Source organism: Camellia sinensis, chromosome 7, assembly GCF_055761805.1.
Source record: "Camellia sinensis isolate YWXY chromosome 7, ASM5576180v1, whole genome shotgun sequence".
In the NCBI taxonomy this organism is placed as follows: domain Eukaryota; kingdom Viridiplantae; phylum Streptophyta; class Magnoliopsida; order Ericales; family Theaceae; genus Camellia; species Camellia sinensis.
In genome coordinates, this window is record NC_138967.1 from 134,480,163 (window position 1) to 134,506,983 (window position 26,821).

Genomic DNA, 26,821 nt, shown 5'->3' on the forward strand with positions numbered 1-26,821 from the left:
ACATGTTTTGCAAAGTGTGTGAATTTTGAGAAAGAAAATAAACCTGCCTGAGGCAGTGCAATGTGCTTAAACTACTAGTAAAAAGGGAAATAAAACGTAGAATGACAGGGTAGCCAAGTATCAGAATTAATACCGGTGAAACTCCCCTTGCGGTTAACGCACCTTCCGCATCTTTGTTCGGGTCAGCCACGTTGTTGGACGTCCTTACAATACGGGAAATCACACCTTTGAAACGTGAACCTTTGAGTTGACCTCAGGCCACAATTTTTGCGAGCAACGTTCGATGCGTGCGAAGAATGTCCCGCCCCGTATCCTTTTCATGCTTTGTGAGCCCCGCAATTTGTTTCGATTATGCTGTGTAATAGTACGTTCCTTTACTTGCGTAGACCGCATGCTTAATTCCAATACCTGCGTAGACCGCATGTTTTGATTGCATAGACCGCATGTTTAATTTCATTACCTGCGTAGACCGCATGTTTTGATTGCGTAGACCGCATGCTTAATTTCATTACCTGCGTAGACCGCATGTTTTGATTGCGTAGACCGCATGCTTAATTCCAATACCTGCGTAGACCGCATGTTTTGATTGCGTAGACCGCATGCCTAATTCCAATACCTGCGTAGACCGCATGTTTTGATTGCGTAGACCGCATGTTTAATTTCATTACCTGCGTAGACCGCATGTTTTGATTGCGTAGACCGCATGCTTAATTTCATTACCTGCGTAGACCGCATGTTTTGATTGCGTAGACAGCATGCTTAATTTCATTACCTGCGTAGACCGCATGTTTTGATTGCGTAGACCGCATGCTTAATTCCAATACCTGCGTAGACCGCATGTTTTGATTGCGTAGACCGCATGTTTAATTTCATTACCTGCGTAGACCGCATGTTTTGATTGCGTAGACCGCATGCTTAATTTCATTACCTGCGTAGACCGCATGTTTTGATTGCGTAGACCGCATGCTTAATTCCAATACCTGCGTAGACCGCATGTTTTGATTGCGTAGACCGCATGCTTAATTCCATTACCTGCGTAGACCGCATGTTTTGATTGCGTAGACCGCATGCTTAATTCCAATACCTACGTAGACCGCATGTTTTGATTGCGTAGACCGCATGTTTTGATTGCGTAGACCGCATGTTTAATTTCAATACCTGCGTAGACCGCATGTTTTGATTGCGTAGACCGCATGTTCAGTTTCATCACCTGCGTAGACCGCATGTTTCAACTGCGTAGACCGCATATTTGCTAAATATCATCACCTGCGTAGACCGCATGTTCATAATCAATTTTGTTGCCGGTGTAGACCGCATGTTTCACTTACCTGTCTGTATTTTCACGAGCATTGTTATGCTCCCCACTTGCTTTGCGCTGTCACGCATTTCGAGTACACCGCATTTGCATTGTCATGCATGTTGCTAACCATTTTGTACCTGTTAAGTTTGTTTTCTTTTCAGGCACGATATTGTATGTACGGTTCATTTGAAGCTGGTGCAACCAGACGAGCCGCACAGGTATTTTATCTCCGAGTGAGACGTATTGAGAATTCCATAATTCTCTTACATCCTTTCTGCATTGTAGTGTAGTTTGGTATGCTAGCTTAAAACTGTCGCATGTTTGCTTCGTTACAGTTTCCTTTGCATGATCGTAAGTTATGCTCGGCTCCGTGCATTGTCTTGCATTTTGCCCCTGCCTTCGGGCGCGTATCTTTTTGGTCTTGTATGTTTGTCTGAGTCTTCGGCCTTGTCAAAAATGGGTCGTCTTTGGGCTTTGACATTCACTCCCGTCATTGTTATGACTTTCGAGTTCTGTCAAAGAGGGGCAACTGTAGACACCCCATTTTTAACCGTCCTCAAGACTTGGACGTCACCGTTTGAACACTCGGTGATCATCCATGATCATGTTCGTTTGGAGTTCCCGGAGGTCTCGGCTCGCGTGCCCTGCCTCAGAATCTCCGAACTCAACCGTTTAGTGTCTGGTTTTGCACCAAACACTTGCATCTTGCCTTTGAGAGGCAGGGAATGCCATGTAAGGCATCCCCACGCACCACCGGCAGTGGCTGGAGGCCACCGGCTGGTCTTTTTCTTCCATCGGCACTTTTGTTTGCCGGTCGGCACAATTTATTGCCGGTCGGCATAATATGTTGCCGGTCGGCACTGTTTTTTGCCGAAATAGCATTTTTGGGCAGCCGACCACTGTTCATCCACTTTATGGAGATATTTTGTGCCAGCTGTGATAGCTGGCACCAACTCTCCCCCCCTCCATACACGTGTATGGAGGGATTTCCCTCTAGCCAAGCTTGTTGTATAAGCTTTGCAAGAGGGAGCCCTATAAGAGAGGGGCTTTCCTCTTGGTTCTAGGTTAGAAAAACAGAAGCAAAAACCAGCCCTTAGCAATATAGATACATATTATCTCTATACCTCCCCCTCTCTCCTCCTTTGTGTGTGTTTTTTAGCTCAAAAGGTGTGTTTTACCTTACTTTTGCACCATTAGACACACCATTACACCTTACTCCGAGATTGAGGTACTTGGAGGAGTTGTTTCTTGAGTTTTGGACTGGTTTTGATCCAAAGAAGGAGGCTAGACCATTTGTTCTTCAAGGGTTCTTCAAGGGTGAGCATCTTCTTTTTTATTCCCCAAACTTGCATTGGTTTTCTACCTATTTTGTTTACTGTTTTAGCTCTTGTGTATAACATGAAAAAGGCTTAAATTTTCCTGCTCTAGAACTTTCATTAAGGTCATTTTGTGGTTTGAGTGCAAACTCACCCTCATAGGCCTTGTTTGGTCTATTTTGGTGCCTCTTTGATAAGGTTTTATTCACTTCAGCATTTTGATCTTTTCATCACTAAAAATCAGTGTATTTTAGTGTCAAAAAAGTTGGTTTTAAGTCTTGCATAGGGGAGGGACACCCCTCTCCCTTTATGGTTTTGTTTCCTTGCTTTTTGGGCTCAAAAGGATAGCATGTGTGCTTGTTGTTCCTTGGCTTCATTTCAGTATTTTTTTAGGCATCTTAGGTCATATATAACTTCTGTTTTTGGTCGGATTTGGGCCTCCTTGTATGCTTGTAATACTTGCTTTGTATTGCTCCATCTTGTTTAGAAATACATCTCATGATTAGGCCATGATTCTTGTGAGAGTTGGTTTAGTTCCATGAAGTTCTTAGTGATGTTTTTCCATGCTTAAGGTTTATTGGTTATCCATTTAGTCATGCTTGACATGTTTGTTAGGGTTGCTTTGTATTTTAGCTTAAAAGCTTTGAACATGTTGACCTCTAACATGTATGTTTATGATTATCCTCATGATTTAACATCATCTAAGGACCACATTTTAGTCCAAGAATCATGCTTGTATGTGTGCATGCATGGCCTCTTTAATGCCTTGAGGGTGTGTCCTCTTATGCCTAAGAATGAGCCTTAGTGCATATGCTTCATGGGGGATATTTTAGCTACCATATTAGGAGTTTTTGCGGTCCTATTTTGCATGCACAAATTCTGTTTTTGCTTTGCTTTAATCATGCCATGAGTGGTCATGTTAATGAGGGTGAAGTGTTTCCTTTTTGTGCCTTAACTTTGGGACCATAAGTTTGCCCGTTAACATGAGTTGATTGTCCATCATTTTGAGCACTTTTGGCTACTGTTTTGAGAAGGGTGAGGGCCTGCCCCTTTGCCATTTTAAGCCCTCATGCATGCTTGCTCCATGTTTGTTGCATAGTTGTTCTATTAAGCCTTGTAGCTTATCAATCCCATGGTCAAATTGGTCCATGTTTGCACCATTTTTGTACTTTGTATGCTTAGCATTGTACATTTGTCATGTTGGTTACATAATGCTTGTTGTGCTTTATATCTTGGTGGCATGACACATTTGAGCCTTGTTGAGCATTACATGCATTGCATTTACTTGGTTTGGGGTGTGAAACTAAGTTTGGGAATCAAGGACCATTCATACTTCAAGTGATGCAATGTGCCTCGATTCCCGGTCATCGGGACCTTTGACTCCAACTTGATAAGGCCTCGGTTTTCATGTTGTTTGTTGCATACATCCATACATTAAATGGCAAATTTGATCCCTTGAGTCATCATGCAACATTGATGGCTCAGAGGTCGAAGGTCATGCTTCTTTGAGTTCAAAATATGATAAGAAGTAGGACCATGCTTACATGTGTCCAAGAACTCCATACCATGCACTGTCTGTTCTCTGTTTGCTGTCAAATTGTCTTCTGCAGGAAGTTTCTGCCGACCGGCAGAATTTAGTGCCGACCGGCACTATCTGGAGTGCCGATGAGTCCAATAAAATGCCGATGGTAATTGTGAAGTGCCGGTGGTAATTCTGTCTGGCCGGTGGTGCTCTGCAGGACGCAAGGAACTTGCTCCAGTATTTTGGCAATTTTCAGAAAGACAAGGCAGTACAAACAGAGGCGACAGGAGTACAGTACGGGTTTTCCGGACGAGGCGGATTCGAGCATGCATCACTCGCGCATCCCGAGGCAGAGGCTGCGGCTACCCTTTTTCTTTCCTTTAAATTAAATTAGAGTATTTTTTTTTTTTGTTGTTTTGTAATAATTTTATTTGTTTATTATTTGGGACTGTAATATTAATTCGGACCCTCTGAGTGAGGGTAAACATGTAATAAGTGTGGGTGAGTGTGTGTATGTCTTCCAATCCCCATTTCTTTCTTCCCTTTTATTTACCTGCTTATGATGGTAGATTAGGGCATTTTTGAAATTAGCATACCTTATGATACGCATGCGTGCATTCATGCATCTGTTGACATGCACCGGGCTCGGTACATCATACTAACCGCATTCGTATTTTCAAATTCCAAAATTGAATACATGGATCAGTTGGTTGCATATCGCATGCCATATTTAGGTTAACCGAGCCTAACTAAAATTGCATATTGTATGTGTTGCATTAGGCAAAATAACATGAACTAGGACACGCACATTTGCTAACTAGTTTATTGTTTTGGCACGGAGTACAATGTAAGTGGTTATGCTTTAGCATCCAACATGCGTGTGAATGTTGCCATAATAGTATGCTTGCCATGCGGCTAAGTGTTTACATGAAATAAATTGCTTGAATGCCTGTGGGTGGAGGTCAAATTGCTTAAATTGGGATAATGTATTAAAACTGTGAGTTTTAAGCCCACTAGATAGTGGCAAAATCATCTTTTCTAAAAGCCCACTTGAGGGTGGAAAAATCTGCATTTTAGCCTACTTGCGAGTAGCAAACCATTTTCAAAACAAACATGAAATGTTTTGTTCCAATTTGGGTGATTTGGTCTATACTTGTTTGCTGCGCGCACAACATAGTAATTCTAGGCTAATAACCGGATTAAGAACACATAACGTTTTCAAAATTGGATATCACGGTTAGTAGAGGCCGGTCTTCGGACCGGGCGAAAGGGGGTGCTCATAGCTGACCTTCCCCGATCGTACCCAAGCTCCCGAGCCGAGACAACTCCGGTGATGACGGACATGTGGCCTTCGGCACCGAGTCAGGGTTTCCTAAATTCTCCCATTTTAAAACATTTAGGTGGCGACTCTGTATCTGGCAAAGCAGTCCATGTTTGGCACTTCTTTCAAAAAAATCTGTTTCTCAAAACGATTTGCCAGATTTGGACTCTTTGGTTCAGATTAAGAACCGTGACACAAATCGAGTCCGAACTGTAGCAGCGAGGTCCCCCCCCGCGGGCGTTGTTACACCTCCCCAAAGAAAGGCTGCTTGAATACTCTCAAATTCCTTTGCTACTGATTGCGGCAGCTTAAATAAAGATAAATAGTACACAGGAAGGTTGGAAAGACTAGATTTAATAAGGGTAAGCCGGCCTCCAAAAGACAGTAGTTTCCTCTTCCAAGATGCTAATCGAGCCTTCATCTTATCAATGACAGGTCGCCAGGTTTTCTTTAGTTTGGGATTGGCACCAAAAGGCAACCCAAGATAAATAATAGGTAGTTTTTGTTTTTTGCAATTCAGTCTATATGCACACTCCTTCACCACTTGCTCAGGCGCTCCTACACCACACACAAGACTCTTATGGAAGTTTATCTTCAAGCCTGAAACTAATTGAAAGCATCTCAAAATCCTTTTAACTGTTACCACCTCATTCCCATCTGCTTCACAAAAAATTATCGTATCATCAGCGAATTGAAGATGAGTTACAGTTGTTTATCTTGCCCTTTGCAACAACATATTTAAACCTTCAGGTACAAGATTAAATAGGAAAAGAGACATTGGATCCCCCTGCCTAAAGCCTTTTTCTGGAATAAATTCAGGGATTGGGGACCCATTGACAAGAACTGAAATTCTGGCTGAGGTTAGGCACTCCTTAATCCAATTCTGCCATTTATCCCCAAACCCAAATTTGTTCATCGTAGAAAACAAACACTCCTAACTAACAGAATCGAAAGCTTTTTCAAATTCAAGTTTTAGAATCAGACCCTTTTTTCTGCTTCTCTTCCACCAATCAACCACTTCAATTGCTATTAATACCCCATCCAAATATTCCTCCCCCCTAGGAAAGTAGATTGTGCCTCCCCAATCACTTTCAATCTGTTAGTAAGAACTTTGGCTAGAATTTTATATAAAGACCCAATTAGGCTAATTGGTCTATAATCAAAAATTTTGGCTGGTCCATCAACTTTAGGGATAAGAATGATAAAAGAGCTGTTGATATCCCATACTAACTTCCCATTTTCATAAAAATCATTAAAAAATTGAAGAATATCAGCCTTAAGGACCTTCTAACACTTTTGAAAGCATACCAGATTAAACCTGTCAGGTCCCAGAGCTTTATTACCATTACAGTTCTTGACAACATCCCATACTTCCCCTTCGGTAAATCTTGCTTCAAGGTTTTTAGCAAGACAATCACTGCCAATAGAAATAAAAGGCCCATTTAGTTTGGGCCTATGTCTTCGATCTTGTGAGAACAGATCCTTGAAATGTTTAAAAATCTCATGCTTCACCCCCTGTGGATCTTCAAATAGGACCCCTCCCACTGATATCGAATTTAAAAGGTTTCTGTTGTGCCTACTAGAAGCCACAATATGAAAAAATCTCGTGTTTTTGTCCCATTTCAAACTCCAATTCATTCTAGATTTTTGGAGCCACATCCATTCATACTTTTGTTCAGTGACCATACTTCTTGTCTAATCTCTCTTCTTCTTTGAGCCTTTTATTCGGACAAATCCCTAAGCTCAACCAATAAGTCAAGTTTGTGTAGTTCGTCCTCTGCCTTTTTGATTGAGTGAGTAACATTCCCAAATACCTCAGTGTTCTACTTTTTTAAAATCAATCTGAGTTTCCTGAGCTTCATCTGAATGACATACCCCGCCCAACCTGAGACCTCTGAGTCCAACCAGGAGTTCTTCATAACTGACATAAACTGAGGGTGTAATGTCCATGCATTGATAAACCAAAACAGTCTTGGCCCCCAATCCCTAAAATCCTCCATCAATAAAAGAGGACTATGATCAGAAACCCCTCTTGTAAGACCCCAAAGTTTAAAATTGTATTTTTTCCAACCACTCTGTTGAGAGCAAAATTCTGTCAATCCTACTCCACTAACCTATGTTACTTGAATTACTCCATGTAAATTGCCTGCCTTGCATTGGTAAATCGGATAATTCAAGTCCTTCTATGAAGTCATTGAAAGCCCTCATGCCACTATCCCTTCGTGAACAACCCTTCCTTTCACCCAACTTTCTAATCTCATTGAAATCCCCCCTATACACCAAGGCTCCTTAAATTGTGACCTCAAATTTACCAGTACATTCCAAAGATGATTTCTTCTACCAACATCATTAGGGCCATAAATATTAATCAAAACACATTGAAAGTTAGGATGAATTGTACCTGACAAGAGGATGAAATTCCTTGTGCTGCAACATTGTGAGAGTGAAAATACACTAGACTTCCATAAACACAAGAGTCCTCCAGACAATCCTTCAGCATCTACCGACATGTACTCCATATCATCACCTGGCCATAGCGACTTAATTATGTCGGATGACAGCACCAATTTCTTTGTTTCTTGCAAAAACACAACATCAATTCTTCTTTCTTTGAGCATATTTCTTATCAACCTCCTTTTTTCTGGTCTCCCTAAGCCCCTTACATTCCACGACAATAGCTTCATTAAAATTTGGGGAGAACACCAAGACCACCATATAATGTTGTTCAATTACGAACAACATCATTCCCATGTGCTACTTTCAAAGCATCATCTTCTTCAAGCTCAACAAGCCTTCTCAAAGCTTCTTCATCATTGTTATCAAACTCAATGCCCAGATCTTTACCCAGTTTTATAGTTTCTCTGGCCTCTGCTAATATGCTCATCATTTTGGCTGAACTCTGCCCACTCGAGCTTGAACGAGACATAGCTGATGTTGCCACTCTAAACACTGGTCCTTTATGCCAATTGTTCACAATTGCCAATCCTCTACCTCTTAATTCATTTCCTTTGTTTCGAACAAATCTTCGTTCCCTGCTTCCTTTTTCTGGAACAAACATTTTCTTAGACCTAAAAGGCTTGTTATTTTGGGGTTTGGTCTTGCTTGATTCCCCCACAAATAATCCTTGTTTAGCTGTGGGCTGAGATTTAGGCGATAAGAAAGTAGGCCCCAATTGGGCCTGATTGCCCTTAGTAATACTATGGCTATGGTCCAATATTGTTGGAACAACTTGGGCTTAGACAGTCCTTCAGCTAGTTAGGCCCTACCCAACAGAATTTCTATGTTTATTCCAGGCTCCTCACACCCCTTCCCACTCAGGCTTTTCATAAACCCAGACGTGGTGACTTTCTCCATCCTTGCACTTTCTCTAACATCATTACTCCTCTGGTTATTGAATGGTATCTCCTCAACTGTCTGAGCTTTGCATTCTTTTGACACCCTTATGTTTCCCAAGTAATAACTAACAGTTTTTCCCACGAAAGAGGAATTTGAACCATTCTTTTCATTTTCCTTAGCATTAACCCGAGCCATTGCCACCTCATTCCTTAGTAATCTTGCCACATCATTAACAGGTGCCACATCATTCATCTCCACTCCGTCTACCCCGTCCACCCCAACTGTCTCATTCTCTAAGCTATTACCATGGCTGCCTCCTTGCTTTTCCAATTTGTTTCAACTGGAGCAGTCATGCATGGTGCACATACACGCCACATTAACCACTTTAGAAACCATGACTTGCTCCTCACAAACTCTAATAGGGTAAACTCTATCCTTGCAACATATCTGAATAACTATATTAATTGAATCCATATACTTTGTAGCAACTTTGACTCTTCCACACCAAAAGGAAAGTTGTTTAGATGTTTCTTCGTCAAGCTTAATTACCTCCTCCCAAATTTTGCCAATGATTCTGAACGTATTAGTACTCCATAGGTTAAATGACACACCATAGCAGCAAAGCCATACTCCCCTTTCTTGCTCTACATGGGCACCTTTACTCCATTCTAAGACAGATTCACACCACTCCTGCAAGCATTCTTTGAGTAAAACTTGATTCTCCTTTAAGTGTTCTGGTGAGTTACAAGAGACTATGGCCATCCTCCCCTTCCCCTCCCCCTTCCTTACTATAACTCCTTTTGTTCCCTTCTGAAGAACTGCCTTCTGAAAGATTGAAAAAGCGTGGTAACTCTTTAACTTCACAATGAGGCTGTCAAACAGCCATCCGTTCCCCATGTCATGAACGACGATGGTGTGCTCCTTATAATCTTTGCATGATCCATTGTCTACGACATCAGCATAGGACTTGAATCTTGTACTCCTTGGCCTTGGCTTCCCCATGGGCACCTTAGTGCTTCTTACATCATTTCTTCCCCTTCCTCCATTGATAGCTGCTTGGGTTGTACCATTGGGTTTTTGCTTTGGATCTTTCCTGAACTCTGCTTCCTTTACCTTCAAAGCCTTATCATCACACCACAAACCATTAGCTTTTTCGATTGCCATAGATGCTGCGACACAACAATCGTATCTGACAAAGCCAAATCTTGTCTTCGTAGCTTTCCTTACCTTGTTTGGAATGAACACATCACTTACAACCCCAAACTTTCCAAACAGAGAATAAAGTCCCTTTGGAGTCATGGACCATGGAATGTTATCAACAAAAACTGTGTAGATAGCATTAGCCTTTTTTTCAGTCTCTTCACACTTCCTTACCTACTTTCTTCGCCCATGCATCACCAGTTGCCATCCTCCTTGTTGCTGTTGAAGGCTTGCCATGACTGAGCTTCTCCTCTAGAATTTTCTAAATAAAGGTTCTATTTTGAAAACCATCACTTTCAAGGTTTAATACCTTGTTTATTGAACAAAAAATTACTATAATACATCAATAATATGTAAATATATTCACTGTATTTGGTTTCAATTTTTTAAAAAATTGAGTATTTTTATTTTTATTTTTTTTTTTCATTTTTATTTTTATTTTTAGTGAATATTGTTAAAATTTTAAGTAATTATTTTACTTTTTTAGATACACCTTACTTAGACGTATCTAGAAAGTAAAATATTTGCAAAAAAATACTGTAAAAAATGAATAAATACCCAAGAATATGAAAATATACTAAATTTTTATATTTTTTTTTATATTTTTGATATTTAGTGAATTTTTTAAAGATTGTTTTTTTTACAAATAGTATACTATTTAAGTGTATTTATGTTAGATGTATCTAAAAAAAAAGACACTTAAAATATTAAAAAATTTAGTAAAAAATAAAATAAAAACATGAAAAATAAAAAAAATTTCAATTTTCTAAAAAGTAAATTCTGAAAAACCAAACCAAACAAGTTTATTAGAATTCTTAATTTCATGAGTGTAGACACGCCCTCGGGCCTCATGTTACAGTTCGGACTCAATTAGTGTCACGGTCCTGTATCTAATCTCGCAGAGTGCAATGCAAGACCGATGAATCATCAAAGAGTCCAGATCTGGCAAATCGTTTTTGAAAACATATATTTTTTGAAAGAAGTGCCAAACATGAACTGTTTTGCCAGATACAGAGTCGCCACCTAAATATTTTTTATGGGGAATTTAGGAAACCCTGACTCGGTGCCAAAGGCCACGTGTCCGTCATCACCAAAGTTGAATCGGCTCGGGAGCTTGGGTACGATTGGGGAAGGTCAGCTATGAGCACCCCCTCTCGTCCGATCTGAAGATCGGCCTCTACTAACCGTGATATCCATTTTTGAAAACGTTATGTATTCTTATTTCGGTTATTAGCCTAGAATTACTACGTTATGCGCACAGCAAACAAGTATAGACCAAATCGCCTAAATTGGAACAAAACATTTCATGCTTGTTTTGAAAATGGTTTGCTACTCGCAAGTGGGCTAAAAATGTAGATTTTGCCACCCTCGAGTGGGCTTCAGAAAAGATGATTTTGCTACTATCTGGTGGGCTTAAAACTCACAGTTTTAATGCATTATTCCAATTTAGGTAATTCGACCTCCACCCACAGGCACTCAAGCAGTTATATCACATAAGCAGCTAGCCTCATGGTAATCATGCTATTATGGCAACACTCACACGCATGCGGTATGCTAAAGCATAAATGCTTACCTAGTACTCTGAGCCAAAACAAAAGCAAGTTAGTAATCAATGCATGATCCTAGCTCATGTTAAGATGGCTAATGCAACACATACAAGATGCAACTACAATAGGCTCGGCTATTCTAAGATGGCATGTGATGATGCTACAACTAACATGTATTCAACTTTGGGATTGAAATACAAATGCAGTTAGTATGATGCGCCGAGCCCGGTGCATGTAAGACAAATGTATGGATGCACGCATGCTATCATACTGTATGCTAATTGAAACATGCCTTAGGCTAACCATCGAAAGCTAGTAAATAAAAGGGAAGAAAGACGTGGGGTTGGGAGACATGCACACACTCACGCACACTTATTACACAATTGCCCTCACTCGGAGGGTCCGAATAAATATTACAGTCCGAATAAATACTACTAAATTAATTATTACAGAATTTCTAATTAATTAACAAATTAAATGCAGAAAGAAGGTGGCCACAGCCCCGCCTCAGGATGCGTGAATGATGCATGCTTGACTCGTTTTTCTCGGAAACTCGCTGCCATAGCACTACTGCCTCTGTTAACACTGCTTTGCTCCTCTGAGGACTGCCAAAGTCCAAGGGTATGCTCTTTGGATGCTGGGGGATACCACCGACCAAGTAGAAACACCACCGGCCGAAGGGGATGATCATCGGCCACTGAATAAGCTATCGGCCACAAATTCCTGGCCGGTCGGCACTGTATTTAGCCGACCGGCTAAAACTTCCTGCAGAACCTGCAGTTGACAGCAGCAGAGGGGAAACAGTGTATGGCATAGAATTTTTAGGCAAATGTATGCATGGACACACTCCCTGTCATGTAATGGACTCATGGGAGCATGGCCCTCGACCCTCGGGCCATCAATTATGCATTTTGATGCATGATGGCCTTAGAGGCCAAGTTAGCAACTTAATGTAAATGCATGGAAACAAAACACATGAATGCCAACACCCTATCATGTTGTGGTCAAGGGGGTCGGCGACCGAGGATCGAGGCGCGTTACGTCACTTTGAGTACGAACGCATCTCAATTCTCATGTTTGGTTTGACACCCCAAACCAAACAATGCAATATATGTATGCAAATGTGGCTCAACTATGCAACATGAGGCTAAGCTACAAGGTATGCCAAATGCAAGGTAACCTAAACATGCAAATATAATGTACTGAGCATGCGATATGCAATGCAATGCAACCTAAAATGTAATGTAAACATGGCACAATGCAAGCATGCAACTAAAGGTAACAAGTCAAGCATGCAACCATATACAAGAGTGGACTTAGGCTGAAATGGGAGGCCCCAGCCACACCCCAAAACAGTGGCCAAAATGATGGACAACAAGCATACCAAACAAGCAAATCAAAGGGGCCTAAAGCTAAGGCATGGAGGGCTATTCTCAAGAGCACCCAAAGGTGAGGTACATGGATACCAAATGCTCATGTTAGACTCTAAAATGTATGCAAAAGATGGCACCAAAACATGCTAGGAAATGAATGCAAAAGAGGAAGCATTCAAGGCCACTAAAGAGAGTATCCTACTACAACCACCCCAACCACTCATGGCATGCACTTTTCAATACAAATCAGAGTTTTAATATGTAAAATGAGCCCCCAAAATCCACTGGTATGGCATCCTAAGTGACTTAAACAAAATGCATGCACCAAAGCTCATTTCTAGGCATAAAAAGACACATCCTCAAAACATGAAAGAGGTGATGAATGCAAGCATCCAAGCATGGTTTGAGGACTGAAATGACATATAAAATGACTCCAAATTACTGAAATAGACTCAACAAAATATGCTCATGCCTCACACACTTAAAGCTCATAATGTCAAGATGCAAGGAGGTCATACCAAACATGGCAAACATGATTAAATCAGTACCCCCACAGACCTTAAACATGGCAAAATATGACCAAGGACTTCACAAAGCAAGGCCAAAATATGAGAGCATGGTGGTCTAATGGTATGATGCACTTTTAGACAAAATGGGGGAATACAAAGCAAGTATTTTATGCATGCAAGGGGAAACAAACCAACATGGGACAGAGATGTAATATGACCAAAAAACACCCAAAAACCTCTGAAATGGAGCCAAAGACAACTAGGCATGCATGCTACCTTTATAAGCCTTAAACACAAGCAAAAGAGACACAAGGGAAGAGGGGTGTCCCTCCCCTATGCAAGACCTCAAACCCCTTTCTTCACCACTTAAAATCCACTGGATTTCAGTGGTGAGAAGGCTAATACACCAAAGAAATCAAAACTTAATAAAGGAAGCACAAAAAGGGGCCAAAGAAGGCCTAAGAGGGGGAGGTCGACCCCCAATGCCAAAACAACCTTAATGAGATATCTTAAGCATGCAAATACAAGACTTTTTTCAGTTATACACATAGTTTAAAACAATGAGCAAGATTGGGGAATCAAAAGTAAAAGAGTTACCCTTGAAGAACAGCAAGTGCAGCCTTCTTCTTTTGATTAAAACCAATCCAAAACCTCAAGAACAAACCCTTAAAGCCTCTCAAATTTGAAGTAAGGTGTAATGCTATGTGTTTTAGTGCAAAACTAAGAACAAACACACACTTTAGGCCCTCAAACACACACAAAATGAAGAGAGAGAGGGAGATATAGAGAGAGAGATATATATGTGTATAGCTCTGGTTTTTTGCTGAACCAAACAAAGGAGGAGGAGGGGCTCTTATATAGGCAAGGTAATTGGCCAAAGCTTCTAAGGGAAGCTACTCAAAAGGGTCAAGGCTTACAAGGGAAGCCAAGCTAAGGGTGCAAGGCTTCCTAAGGAAGCTAGGACAGCTGGCAAGCTTCTTGAGGAAGCTTTGGCAAAGGGTCAAGCTTCCTCAAGAAGCTTTGATCAAAAGGGTGCAAAAAGGGCAAAACAGCCACCTGTATGCCCCAGGGCAGGTTTGGTGCATTCCAGCTGGCACAACTGGCATGCACCATGCCTGAAAAAGGTAAAAAAATGCTATCGGCCAGAAAAGGAGGTCACCGACCAAACAGATGGCCGGCCGGCCATACTGAGTGCCGACCGGCCAATGGTATAATTCACCAATGGCCGGTAGCCTCAAAACATGGCCGGTGGCCTCAAACCAAGGCAGGAGGGTGTCATGGGTAGCTAACAAGTCACTTTCTACCCTCAGAATAAAAAACACAAGTGTTTGGTGCAAAACCAAACACAGAATAGTCGAGTTGAGAGATCCTGAGGCAAGGCGCGTAGCCAAGACCTCCGGGAACTCAAAACGAAACACAAATATGAGTAATCACCAAGTGTTTGAGCGATGACGTCCAAGTCTTGAGGACAGTCAAACATGGGGTGTCTACAGTTGCCCCTCTTTGACAGAACTTGAAAGTCATAATAATGACGGGAGTGATTGTCAAAGCCTAGAGACGACCCATTTTTGACAAGGCCGAAGACTTAGACAAGCATACAAGCTGCAGATAAAGATACGCGCCCGAAGGCAGGGGCAAAATGCAACTAACAACGCAAGAAGTCGAACATAACTTATGATCATGCAAAGAAAGCTGTAACGAAGCATAACATGCGACAATTTTAAGCTAGCATACACCAAACTACACTACAATGTAGAAAGGATGCAATTCTCGATACGTCTCACTCGGAGAATACAGTACCTGTCCTGTTCGTCTGGTTGTACCAGCCTCAAATGAACCGTACATACAATATCATGCCTGCAAAGAAAGCAAACTTAACAGGTACAATATTGTTAGCAACATGCCTAATAATGCAATCGAAAGTGCGTGACAACGCAAGTCGAGTGGGGCGCATAACAATGCTGTGAAGGCACAAACACATGTAAGTAAAGAACACGTGACAACGTGCACAATGTGTATGAAGAAATTTGAACACATGTAAGTAAAGTATGCGTGTCCACGCAAGCAATGTGTATAGAAACTTGAAATTGAACACATGTAAGTAAAGCATGCGGTCTACGCAAGCAATGTGTATAAAAAGGAACTTGAAATTGGACACTTGTAAGTAAAGCGTGCGGTCTACGCAAGCAATGTGTATAGAAAGGAACTTGAACACATGTAAGTAAAGCATGCGGTCTACGCAAGCAATGTGTATAAAAAGGGACTTGAACACATGTAAGTAAAGCATGCGGTCTACGCAAGCAATGTGTATAAAAAGGAACTTGAACACATGTAAGTAAAGCATGTGGTCTACGCAAGCAATGTTTATAAAAAAGGGACTTGAACACATGTAAGTAAAGCATGCGGTCTACGCAAGCAATGTGTATAAAAAGGAACTTGAACACATGTAAGTAAAGCACGCGGTCTACGCAAGCAATGTGTATAAAAAAGGGACTTGAACACATGTAAGTAAAGCATGCGGTCTACGCAAGCAATGTGTATAAAAAAGGGACTTGAACACATGTAAGTAAAGCATGCGGTCTATGCAAGCAATGTGTATAAAAAGGAACTTGAACACATGTAAGTAAAGCATGCGGTCTACGCAAGCAATGTGTATAGAAACTTGAAATTGAAATATGGTAAAGATAAGCTATCCAAGATGTCGAAATACAAAGTACTACAATACATTATAATTGAAGTGATTTGTGGAGTTCACAAGATACACAAAGGATACGGGAGGGGATGCTCCTCGCACGCACGGAGCATTGCTCATAGCAGACACAATTTGAGGTCAACTCGGAGGTCTACGAACGTTTCAAAGGTGTACTTCCTTACACTGCCTTGAGAAACTTGAGGTTCCACACCAAACAATGGATCCCAACAAAGGCGTGAGAGATGTATTGACCTCAAGGGATGGGTTACCGGTATCAACTCTGATACTTTGCTGCCCTACTCTCTTTTTGCTTTACTTTCCTTTTTACTAGTAGTCTAAGCACATTGCACTGCCTCAGGCAGGTTTGTTACCATTTTTTCAAAACTGTGTATTTTTGCAAAACACATGATGGAAATGAAACTGCTATTTTTGTTCAATAGGGTGTTACATTTGTACATTCTATGCATTGCATCGCATGGCATCACATAACAATATGAATGAGATTCATTTTGAAAATAGAGCATTCGCGTCGTAATAATCAAGTAGTGAGCCAATTTACAACTCAATAAGTAAAACAGAGAGACTCGATATAACCAACCAAGCGTGAGTACAACTTGATAAGCAAATTTAAAACTTGAAGAGAGTGACATACAACTCAATAAGCAAATGTACAACAACTTGATAAGCAAATAGGCGTTACTCCGCAAGAATCGATCCCCGGAGGGCATTGGAGGTGGTGGAATTCCCCAATCCTCAACATAAACAGCTCAGAGAATAAGGAGGAAGACCACCGGCCAGAGATAAAGGCCATCGGCCGTGAGAAATGGCTATCGGCCAGAAACTTTGATCAATCGGCCAAAAGTGGTGGCCGGTCGGCACTATATTTGGCCAGCCGACCATGAATTGTCAAAATCAGCAGCATGCTGACATCTGTCCTTCACTCAACTTATCTTCTACAAAAAGGCCTCAGCTTCGTGGTTCTTCCCAATTCAACACTGATTTGCCCCAAATGGAAGCGCTTCTTGCCCAAAATCTCACAACTTGGATTAACAACTTGGATGGCTCGAAAAAGCTGAATTTCCGGGGTTTCGGCATAAACGCACTATTCACTCTGGGTCGTACCCCGTTACACCTCCCGTTTCTCCATGCGGCGGCAAGGTTTTGGAATCCGGTGACACATGTCTTTGGCTTTAGCGGGCAAGAAGTGTGTCCTACCTTTGAAGATTTCCGAGTTTTACTGGAATCTGAGCGTGACGAGGAGATCCTTCCTCATCTTAATTTTGGCCATGCCCAAACCTTAGGGCGAATGTGTGGACTCACTATGCGTGACGCTCGATCTCTGATTTATGACGGAATGCTGGACATTCCCAGTTTGATCTATCGGTTTTTCGACGCCGGCGATCGCAACAACCATCATTGGTAAGGCTTCCGGCGACACGCCCTTTGTTTGTGCATGCTATCTCATTTTCTGTTTGCCTCAGGCTCTGTTCGATTGATCGAGGTTACCCAGGGCTTGAAAGAGGGCAAGAGTTGCGTTGTCATGACTCTGGCTGAGACGTTGATGGGGTTAGACGGCTTTTATCGTCGAGAGACGACTAGATTTACGGGGAGTCCATTATTGCTGCAGGTAAAGTTTCCCACCCAATCTCACATGTGTACTACTCACGCCGCTCGGCCCTCAAACTCGTTTTCTCACAAAACCCTTTTCTCACTTTTTCTCTCATCGTACATCTCTCTATTCTTTATTCTCTTATTTTTCATCCCTTCCCAAGTGTGGTTGATGGACAAGTTGCAGGTTGTGGACTCTTGCCCAGCATACTCAGCTCGTGGCTACTTCTTCAGGCAATGTCTGGTCGACACCCTTGATGAGGGTTGGTGGTTCGACTGGATGTGCAATTTATCTGCCGACGTCATTGCTTGGCGGTGCTCTTGGCTCAATCTATCGGCAATGGGCTACAGCATGTCCCGACAGATTGGGATTCAGTTGATTGGCTTTACTCACTGTGTGTTCTATTTCCCATTCCGGTTCCGACGCCAGTTCGGCCATGACCAGATTTGCCCCGCAGAGGGGATAGAATATCCTGCTGCCTTTCCGTTTCGAGGTGCGCAGCTTGTTCGGCAGGCCACAGCGTGGAGGATAAGAGAACTCCTGGCCCCCGCTCCTACTTTCAGTTGTACTTTGTCTGATGAGTGCATAGATTGGCTTAATGAGGAGGCACAGATCGGGCCCAGCTTGGCACCGGGGGCTTCGACTAGCTCTGGGAGGGGGTGCAGGAACACCTGACTTGACTATGCCCTGGATTTATTGCTTTATTAGTACTTTCAAGTTTTCCTTATGAATGTAATAAAAAGCAACTTCAATTTGTATGCAAGAGCAGGAGGACTCTGTACTGAAATCAATGAACTTGAAGGTTGTGGTACTGAAAATTTCCCGTTTTGGTCCAGAGATGGTCTTAGTTGTAAAAAGATTAATTTGAACAAAGTCAACTTTTATGAAAACTTTTCAAAACTATTTTCGATATGGATCAAAACTGGACACGCCTGAGATCTATCGCTGAGATGCACAAACCCCGAATCCCAGCAACTGGAAAGTTGCCCCTAGTCTGCTGAGCACTGCACCGGAGATCATAACTGAGCTCTTGGATGCTGAATAGACAAAGATGGCCCAAGACGATCAAATGGACAAAGTTGATCGGGGAAGTGTTTATGGCTGAACTTCAGGATGAAGCTGCCTACGTATCCCAAAGATGGGAATCAAGCCTTACGTAGTTCAGGCTTGGGTTCACTCGAGTATTTTCGCTCTCCTTTTACGCTCTAACTTTTGCCAAGGCCGTCCTTTGCGGGTTTTCAACCTTGCGAGCTCAGTTTTTATATTTTCTAATTTTTCGTGCTCTAACTTTTGCCTAGGTCGCCCTTTCGGGTTTTCGGCCTAGCGAGCCTCTTAGGGATAATATTTCTTCAACTTGTCCATGTTGATCGATTGCGAGAACTCCAAGCCATCTAGGTCCATTAGAACCACAGCTCCACCTAACCAGATTGACTTGATGATGTAGGGACCAGTCCAATTGGTTCTGAACTTGCCCCTTGGGTCATGGATGGGAGCTCGGTTATCCTTGAGTAGCAAATCTCCTTTTTTTAGATTCCTGGACTTAACTTTCTTGTTGAAAGCCCGGGCAATTCTGCGCTGATAGCCTTGAACATGGTACAGTGCTTTCAGTCTGCGCTCGTCAAAAAGCATGAGTTCTTCAAATCTGCTCTATTGCCAATCTGCTTCGGCTATTTGACACTCAGCCAATACTCGCAATGACGGAACCTCAATTTCGATAGGTAGAACGGCCTCCATCCCATAGACTAATGAATACGGAGTCGCCCCAGTAGAAGTTCTAACTGAAGTCTGGTAGCCCCACAGAGCAAACGACAACTTATCCGGCCAGTCCCGGTAGGTTTCCACCATCTTCTGCAGTATGTGCTTGATGTTCTTGTTGGCGGCCTCAACTGCTCCGTTGGTCTGCGGCCGGTATGTGGACGACTTATGAAAAGCCACATTGTATTTCTTTAACAAATCAATCACCTCCTTCTTGAAATGGGAACCATTGTCTGAAATAATCTCGTTTGGGACCCCATAGCGGCAGATGATGTTGTTTCTGATGAATTTCGCAACATGTGAAGCCTTCAACACCGCATAAGATTGGGCCTCGACCCACTTCGTAAAGTAATCTATCGCGACCAGGATGAACTCATGCCCATTCGACCCCTTCGGAGTAACAGCCTTGATCACATCGATTCCCCAAACTGAAAATGGCCATGGCAAAGTCATATTGTACAGCTTCGACGGCGGAATGTTCATGCGATTTGCATGGATCTGGCATTTGTGGCATCGCCGAACAAAGCCGATACAATCCTCCTCCATGGTGGACCAGTAGTAACCCTGTCTGAGGATCTTCCGCGCTAGCATTACCCCATTCATATGTGCCTCATATTCTCCTCCGTGGATGGCCTCCATCAGGCGCTTTGATTCCTCAGCTTCTACACACAGCTTATGCATTCCCAGATGGCCTCTCTTATACAGCTTACCCCCGCAGATGATGAACTGAATGGCCATTCTTCTAATTGCCCTTTTATCCTTGGTGTTTGCCTCCGGTGGATACATTTCCTTTTCCAAGAAGTTCCAAATGTTGTGATACCAGGGGTTTTTGTCTTGAACCTCATCTATGGCAGCGATCAACTCGTAGGCTGGCGCAAATTTTTGGTCAATGATGACTGGATGCATCCAGACTCCGGACGAGATGTCTATCATGGAAGATAGAGTTGTTAAAGAATCTGCAAACCTGTTGTTCTCTCTAAGTAGATGAGCAAAATTTAGTTTCTCAAACCGAGGAATTAACAAGCCCAAGGTCCGGTGATACATCATCATCTTTTCTTCTTTGACTTTCCAGTCTCCTTTTGCTTGAGACACAACAAGGTTCAAGTCCCCGATGACGTCCAACCGTCTTGCCCCTAGTTCCAGGGCTGCTTCTAGACCGACAATGCATGCCTCATATTCTGCTTCATTGTTCGAGACTTTGAATTGGAGTTTGAATGCTAGAGGGATACAGGAATTGTCGGGTGCTATTAGTAACACCCTTATTCCATACCCGTACTGGTTTGACACTCCGTCAAAGTACATCGTCCATGTTTCATCGTCGATATGCAAAATGGCCTCATCTGGGAACAAGTACTGAACTGCTTCGCCCCCTTCAACTGGATGGTTGGCTAAGAATTCTGCTACTGCTCTTCCCTTGACTGACTTGCGTGTCACATATTTCAGATTGAATTCGGAAAGCAACAGCAACCAACGAGCTAGCCTACCCATAAGTGTCGGTTTCTCGAAAAGATATTTGATAGGATCGAGTCATGAAACCAACATTACGGAGTGAGCTAACAGGTAGTGCCGTAGCTTCTTGGTAGCCCATACCAAAGCTAAGCAAGCCTTCTCCAATGGTGTGTAGCGAGTCTCATACTCTAGCATCTTCTTGCTCATATAGTAGATAGCTCTCTCCACTTTGTCATCCGATTCTTGCGTGAGCATGCAGCCCATTGTGGTCTCGGTTACCGAAAGATACAATATCAACGGTCTCCCCGGCTCTGGCGGTGCCAACACGGGCATGTTTTGTAAGTATTCATTGATCTGTTCAAAAGCAGCTTGGCATCGGCCGTCCCATTGGAATTTCTTTCCTTTCTTCAGGAGACCAAAAAGTGGTTCACAAGTTAAAGTTAATTTTGAGATAAACTGTCTTATGAATTGCACTTTACCCAGAAAGCCTCACACCTCCTTTTCAGTCCTTGGTGGTGGCATTTCTAGGATGGCCTTGATTTTGGAAGGGTCGACTTCGATACCTCTCTGTGTAATAAGAAACCCCAGCATTTTTCCTGCTGTAACACCAAACGTACACTTCTGAGGATTCAAACGCAACCGGAATTCTCTGATCCTTTGAAAGAACTTTTGCAAGGCGGTGTAGTGGCCCTCTCTTTCTTTGCACTTGACAATCATGTCATCCACGTACACTTCAACCTCTTTGTGGATTATGTCGTGCAATATTGTGGTCGCGGCCCGTTGATATGTAGCTCCAGCATTCTTCAACCCAAACGGCATCACTCTGTAACAGTATGTCCCCCACGGGGTGGTGAAGGCAGTTTTTTCCCGGTCTTCTGGTGCCATCACTATCTAATTGTAGCCTGAGAAGCCATCCATAAACGAAAGCAAAGCATGCCCCGTTGTGAAGTCCACTAACTCATCAATGTGCGGCAGGGGAAAGTCGTTCTTCAGACTAGCTCTGTTCAAATCCCTGAAATCCACGCATACTCGGATCTTGCCATCCTTCTTTGGCACTGGAACGATGTTAGCCAACCAAGTTAGGTATTCGGATACCAGCAGGAAGCCTGCGTCGATTTTCTTGGTGACCTCTTCCTTAATCTTGATGGCCCAGTCAGGGCGGATTCTTCTGAGTTTTTGCTTGACGGGTCGGGCCTCGGGGTCAAGAGGGATCCGGTGCTGTACAATCTCAGAATCGATTCCAGGCATGTCTTCGTAGGACCACGTGAAAACATCTTTGAAATCTTTTAATAAAGCGACTAAGCGCTCGCGTTCCTCCAAAGACAACGTGGACCCGATCTGGACCAGCCGCGAGTCCTTCTCAATACCAATATTCACAGTAGTGATTTCATCAACTAAAGGTTTAACAAATCTTTCCTGCTCTTGATCAATTAATCGTTGCAAAACCAGAAGAATTTCTCCCTCGTCGTTTTCGTCAAAATTTTGAAAGTCCTGATTTAAGCAATATATCAAAGGCACAGAAAAGTACTCGGAAACCACATCCACATTATTCTCATTAAGTACTTCCAAACCGTCCGATTCTTCTGTTACAACAGACTCAAAGGAGAAAGAAAAAGACAACCTAGACAGGACTGTGGCATCCGGGTTATCATCCCCAGGAATACCAGACTCAGACTCAGTCGAGCTGGAACCTGATTCCGACTCACATGACTCGGTGGAATCAGATTCCGGCTCACTACCTAACCCGGTGCTGCTGGACAAAAATTCCTCTTCATATTGCCAAATGAGAGAGGGTGCGATAAATGCATCCAAAATGTTTGTTGGTAGGCCCACAGCCGTTCCATTCTCGATCACGCATACCAAGAAATTATCCCCAAGCACTTCTGTTCGATCGGAGGATCTGAAAGTAGACATGCCAGCGCTACCCTCATTTCACTTTCGGCGTCCTCAGACTCCACTTTCTTGCTCTGCTCAACCTCAGCTATTGGGTCTGTCTGCTCTTCGGCAATGTCATTCCTGGGTAGCTGCAGGTCAAAGAAGATCTCAAACCCCGGCACGCGCTTCTTCTCCGCGTTCAGCCACGGCTCTGGAAAGCCACAGAACGGAAAGTCCTCCCATTCCCGGACGAAGCGTCCGTTTAGTGTACCCTGAATGGGCCGATGCATTAAGTCAAAAGGCTTCCCTATCTGTTTCGCTCTGGCTCTTCCAGCCATTTCCTTTCCTTTCCTTACCCAATCCTCCTTGGTGGGCAGATAACCTAAGCTAAAGGTATGAGGGTTATGTGGCACTTTGGCCAATGCTACGACGCCCTTCCGGCCGCTCCTTCCTAACCCCATCCAGGGGATGTGTTGGAGTTTGTTCATGAGGTATACCGCTTGAGCACTGACATATATCCCCTCGTTAGCAGCCATGATGTTTTGTACAATCCGAGCCTCAGCAAGGGTAAAACCGGATAAGAACACATCCTCCATATGGTGCTCAATTTCCAAAACTGGCGTAGATACTTTCGGTGGTGGATGGATCGATGAATTCCCAAAAATAAAGGCTACTCCCTTTCCATGGGGGTATTTCACCATTTGATGCAAGGTAGAAGAAACTGCCTTCACTTGATGCAGCCATGGCCGCCCCAAAAGCAGATTGAAAGTGACGGGAACTTCTAGGATGTGAAAGTCAATTTCATGCTGCTCCGCCCCAACCTTGGTTTGAATTTTTGCTGTCCCCATGACTTCTCTGCTTGTGTTGTCGTAAGTCCAAATCACCTAGGCTGTTGGCACAAAGTCCGCGGTCTTTAAGCCAATTGCATAGGCAGTCCTTGCTGGACATACATTGATGGCGGACCCTGTGTCGACAAGCACCACGGGTATCCATTTGTTTCTGCACTCCACGGAGATGTAGAGTGGCTTGTTGTGGTTCGCACCCTCAGGTGGCAGTTCTTTTTCAGAAAAGGTCAACATCGGGGTAGCTCCTCCCGAAAAAACTAAGCCCATCAGCTGTTCGGGCGTGGTGTCTATAGAAAGCTTGGCCTTGTCCATGGCCGATAAGACAACTTGTCGATGTACTCGCGATGCCATAAGCAATCCCCAGATAGAGATGTCTGCTTGTATCTTCTTTAACTGCTTCAGTACAGCCTCTTCTTCGACTTGCTTCTCTTTCTGTCTCTCAGCTTCCTTATCTTTCCTAGATGCCTCCGGCTGGTCTAGGTCCGGGGGCTTGAAATACCGTCCGCTTCTCGTCATGTGGTCGACTTCTCCAAGTACCAGGTGTCATCGGGTTGGTTGTTCCCCCAATCTTTGTCCGTATAGACAAGACATAAATCCTTATCTTCCCGCCACATTCCATCAGTAGCCGACAGACACCTGTCCGGCTCTGGTATGACTGTTCTCGTACTCGCGGTACCTTTCATCCCTATGCTCGCAGCATTCTCTGTTCCTGTGCACATAGCAGTTTCAGTCCCCACATGGGCCTTTGCCTTTCTGATTCTCACGAGATCTTTAAATCTTTCCTGTTCCGACCGTATCAACACAGCTGGCTGCTCAATAATTCCTGTATTTAGAATACTCCAATCCCGAGCGAAATTCTTAACACCGGCGCTCCCCAGCAACGCATTCTGATTTCCGACTCCCTCGACTGTCATCGACATTCGTGCCCCTGCCGGACCCTGTCCTAGTTGGAACTCTTCCACCACATCCGGTTGATCATCCAACCACCCAGTAGCCTCTGTTGATTCCTCATAATCAAACCGGTTGACTGCTGCGCCCCCTGGATCTTGGTCACTGTAAAATTGGAGATTGGCAAGGTCCTCTTCCACAGCCCTTAAATCATCTGTTCCCTGTCCCAGCCTATCCCCTTAGATCACACACAGTTCTCCCCCTGTTGGCAATTCCACATCTGGCCCATCTTGCCCTATTGATGAAATGTAGTCACTCGGACTATATGTCTTCTCAACACGACTCCCAGATTCTGCAGACTCTGACTCAACAACCTTCTTCTCCTCTGGGACCTTCTCTCTCCTGTTCTCGATAGTCACTACCGTTGGCTTAGGTCGGGTCATGGAGATGTCCATCATGCACAAGTCGGTGTAGTCGGGAAGGAATACCTCTGACTTAGGCAGGTGGGAAGAAGTGATATAGATGCTAGGATCATAAGGCACGACCCCAGTTTGGATGAAATTGATCCTTTTAGGCGGTGGAGCTTGGTTATGTGTGGGGAGAGGGTTTGTTGTAACATTGGGTTTCTTGGGAGGCAGAATCACCCCGTTATCGATGAGATCTTGAATCTCATGACGTAATCGGAAGCACAAATCGGTGTCATGACCGTGCTGTTGGTGAAATGCACAATATTTGGCTGGATCGTGGGTAGGGGGAAGTCTTTCTGGTAAGGGCCGCGGTTCTAGGGGCTTCAAATGCCCTTTTCTGATTGAAACCCCCAGAGCTTTGGATAGGGGCATATACAGTGGAGCGAAGGTTCTTGTGTTTTTGGGTGGGTATTTGGCTGTTTGGGTATGGCTTCCGGACGCGTCAGAGAATGGTGCAGCTGCCATGGTTCTTGGAGAGGGGTTGGTGGTGACCATGCTCACTTCGGAGGCTCTTGTAGTTGTAGTACCGCTCGGGCCTGCATTAGTGTTGCGGTTGAAAGTTCTTCGGGGTTGCTCCCGGTTATTATCAATTAAGCCTTGCTTTAAGGCATCCTCAATCTGCACCCCCATTTCATGTAGATTAGAAAAGGTAGGGAAGGGGAGTATAATCATCTTTTGCATCAACTTCGGCTGAAGATTGCGCACAATCATCCAAATCTGATCTTTGTCTGTAGGCCTTAAGGTCATCATCGAAGCCTTGGCCCTCCATCTGGTCACGAATTCTGAGAAACTCTCTTTAGGCTCTTGCCTTGTTGTCTCGAGATCACGGGTTGTAATCTCGATTTGTGTATTGTATGAGTATTGCGTAATGAAGGCCTCGGCCATCTCGTCCCAGTTTCTCTTGACATCATCTTCTAATTTGGCATACCATATGGCCGCCACACCCGACAGGGTTCGGCCGAACAGAGAAAGCTTCTGAAGTATGCTGAGGCCCATTGGCCTTAAGATGTCTGAAAACAATCTCAGGTGCACCATGGGGTCCCCGGACCCATCAAATCGATCAATGTGCGACATTTTGAATCTGTCAGACAGCGTCATAGCTGCGTCGGTATATCCATCTTCGATGTCAGGGATGGTCTTGACTCCTTGGGATCTCTTGAACAGCTTTTCGAGCTTGCTCAGCTTCAATGCTGTGGGGTCTATCTCGAACTCAAAGGGAGAGTCCGGTAGGTTGGTGGGTGTTTTGGTTAACTGGGGTTGGATTTGGGGTAGGATCGAGGGTAGAGGTGGTCCCATGGGAATGTCCGTATCATTCTGAACATTAGCTGCCTCCCCGGGGGTTGGAATTCCTGGCAGGGGAGGAGCTTGCTGCGAAGCAGATGCTCCGATTTGCTGCTGTAACCTCACGATTAACTCAGCTTGTTCATTCATAACCGTGGCCTGCTGCTTGGCGAACTCTGCCTGTCGGACAACATCCTGCTGCATCATTTTCATACTCTCTTGGAGCTGGCGCACCATCTCCTCTAAATTGGCCATACTGTTCTGCTCTGACTGAATTATCGGTATATGTTCCCTTTCTGTGAGAGAAGCAGAATCCTGATCCCTACTATACACAGGTGGGATAGACAAAGCCCTCTGTACTGACTGTTGAACTGATGCTCTCTGCCTAGCTGTCCTCCGTCTAGTAACCGGGGGTAGAGAGTGGTACACTGGTTGTCCGGCTACCAGATCCTCAGATCGATGGAGTCGACGACCTCTAATCCAGAGTGCTTGGGGAATATCTACTTGATTCTCCTTTAAGTGTTCTGGTGAGTTAC

General features: G+C 43.6%; 1 long non-coding RNA gene and 1 pseudogene across 1 annotated transcript in view; one reads left to right on the forward strand and one right to left on the reverse strand.

Moving 5' to 3' along the window:
- Window positions 1-8,564, reverse strand: part of LOC145795325 (uncharacterized) — a 41,129-nt gene extending 32,565 nt beyond the window's left edge. The window contains exon 1 of the long non-coding RNA XR_014336117.1: window positions 5,709-8,564. This is a non-coding gene — a long non-coding RNA (uncharacterized LOC145795325). The remainder of the gene's footprint in view (window positions 1-5,708) is intronic.
- The window catches only part of LOC114274217 (cellulose synthase-like protein B4), a 106,702-nt pseudogene that overhangs the window by 65,102 nt on the left and 14,779 nt on the right, over window positions 1-26,821 (forward strand).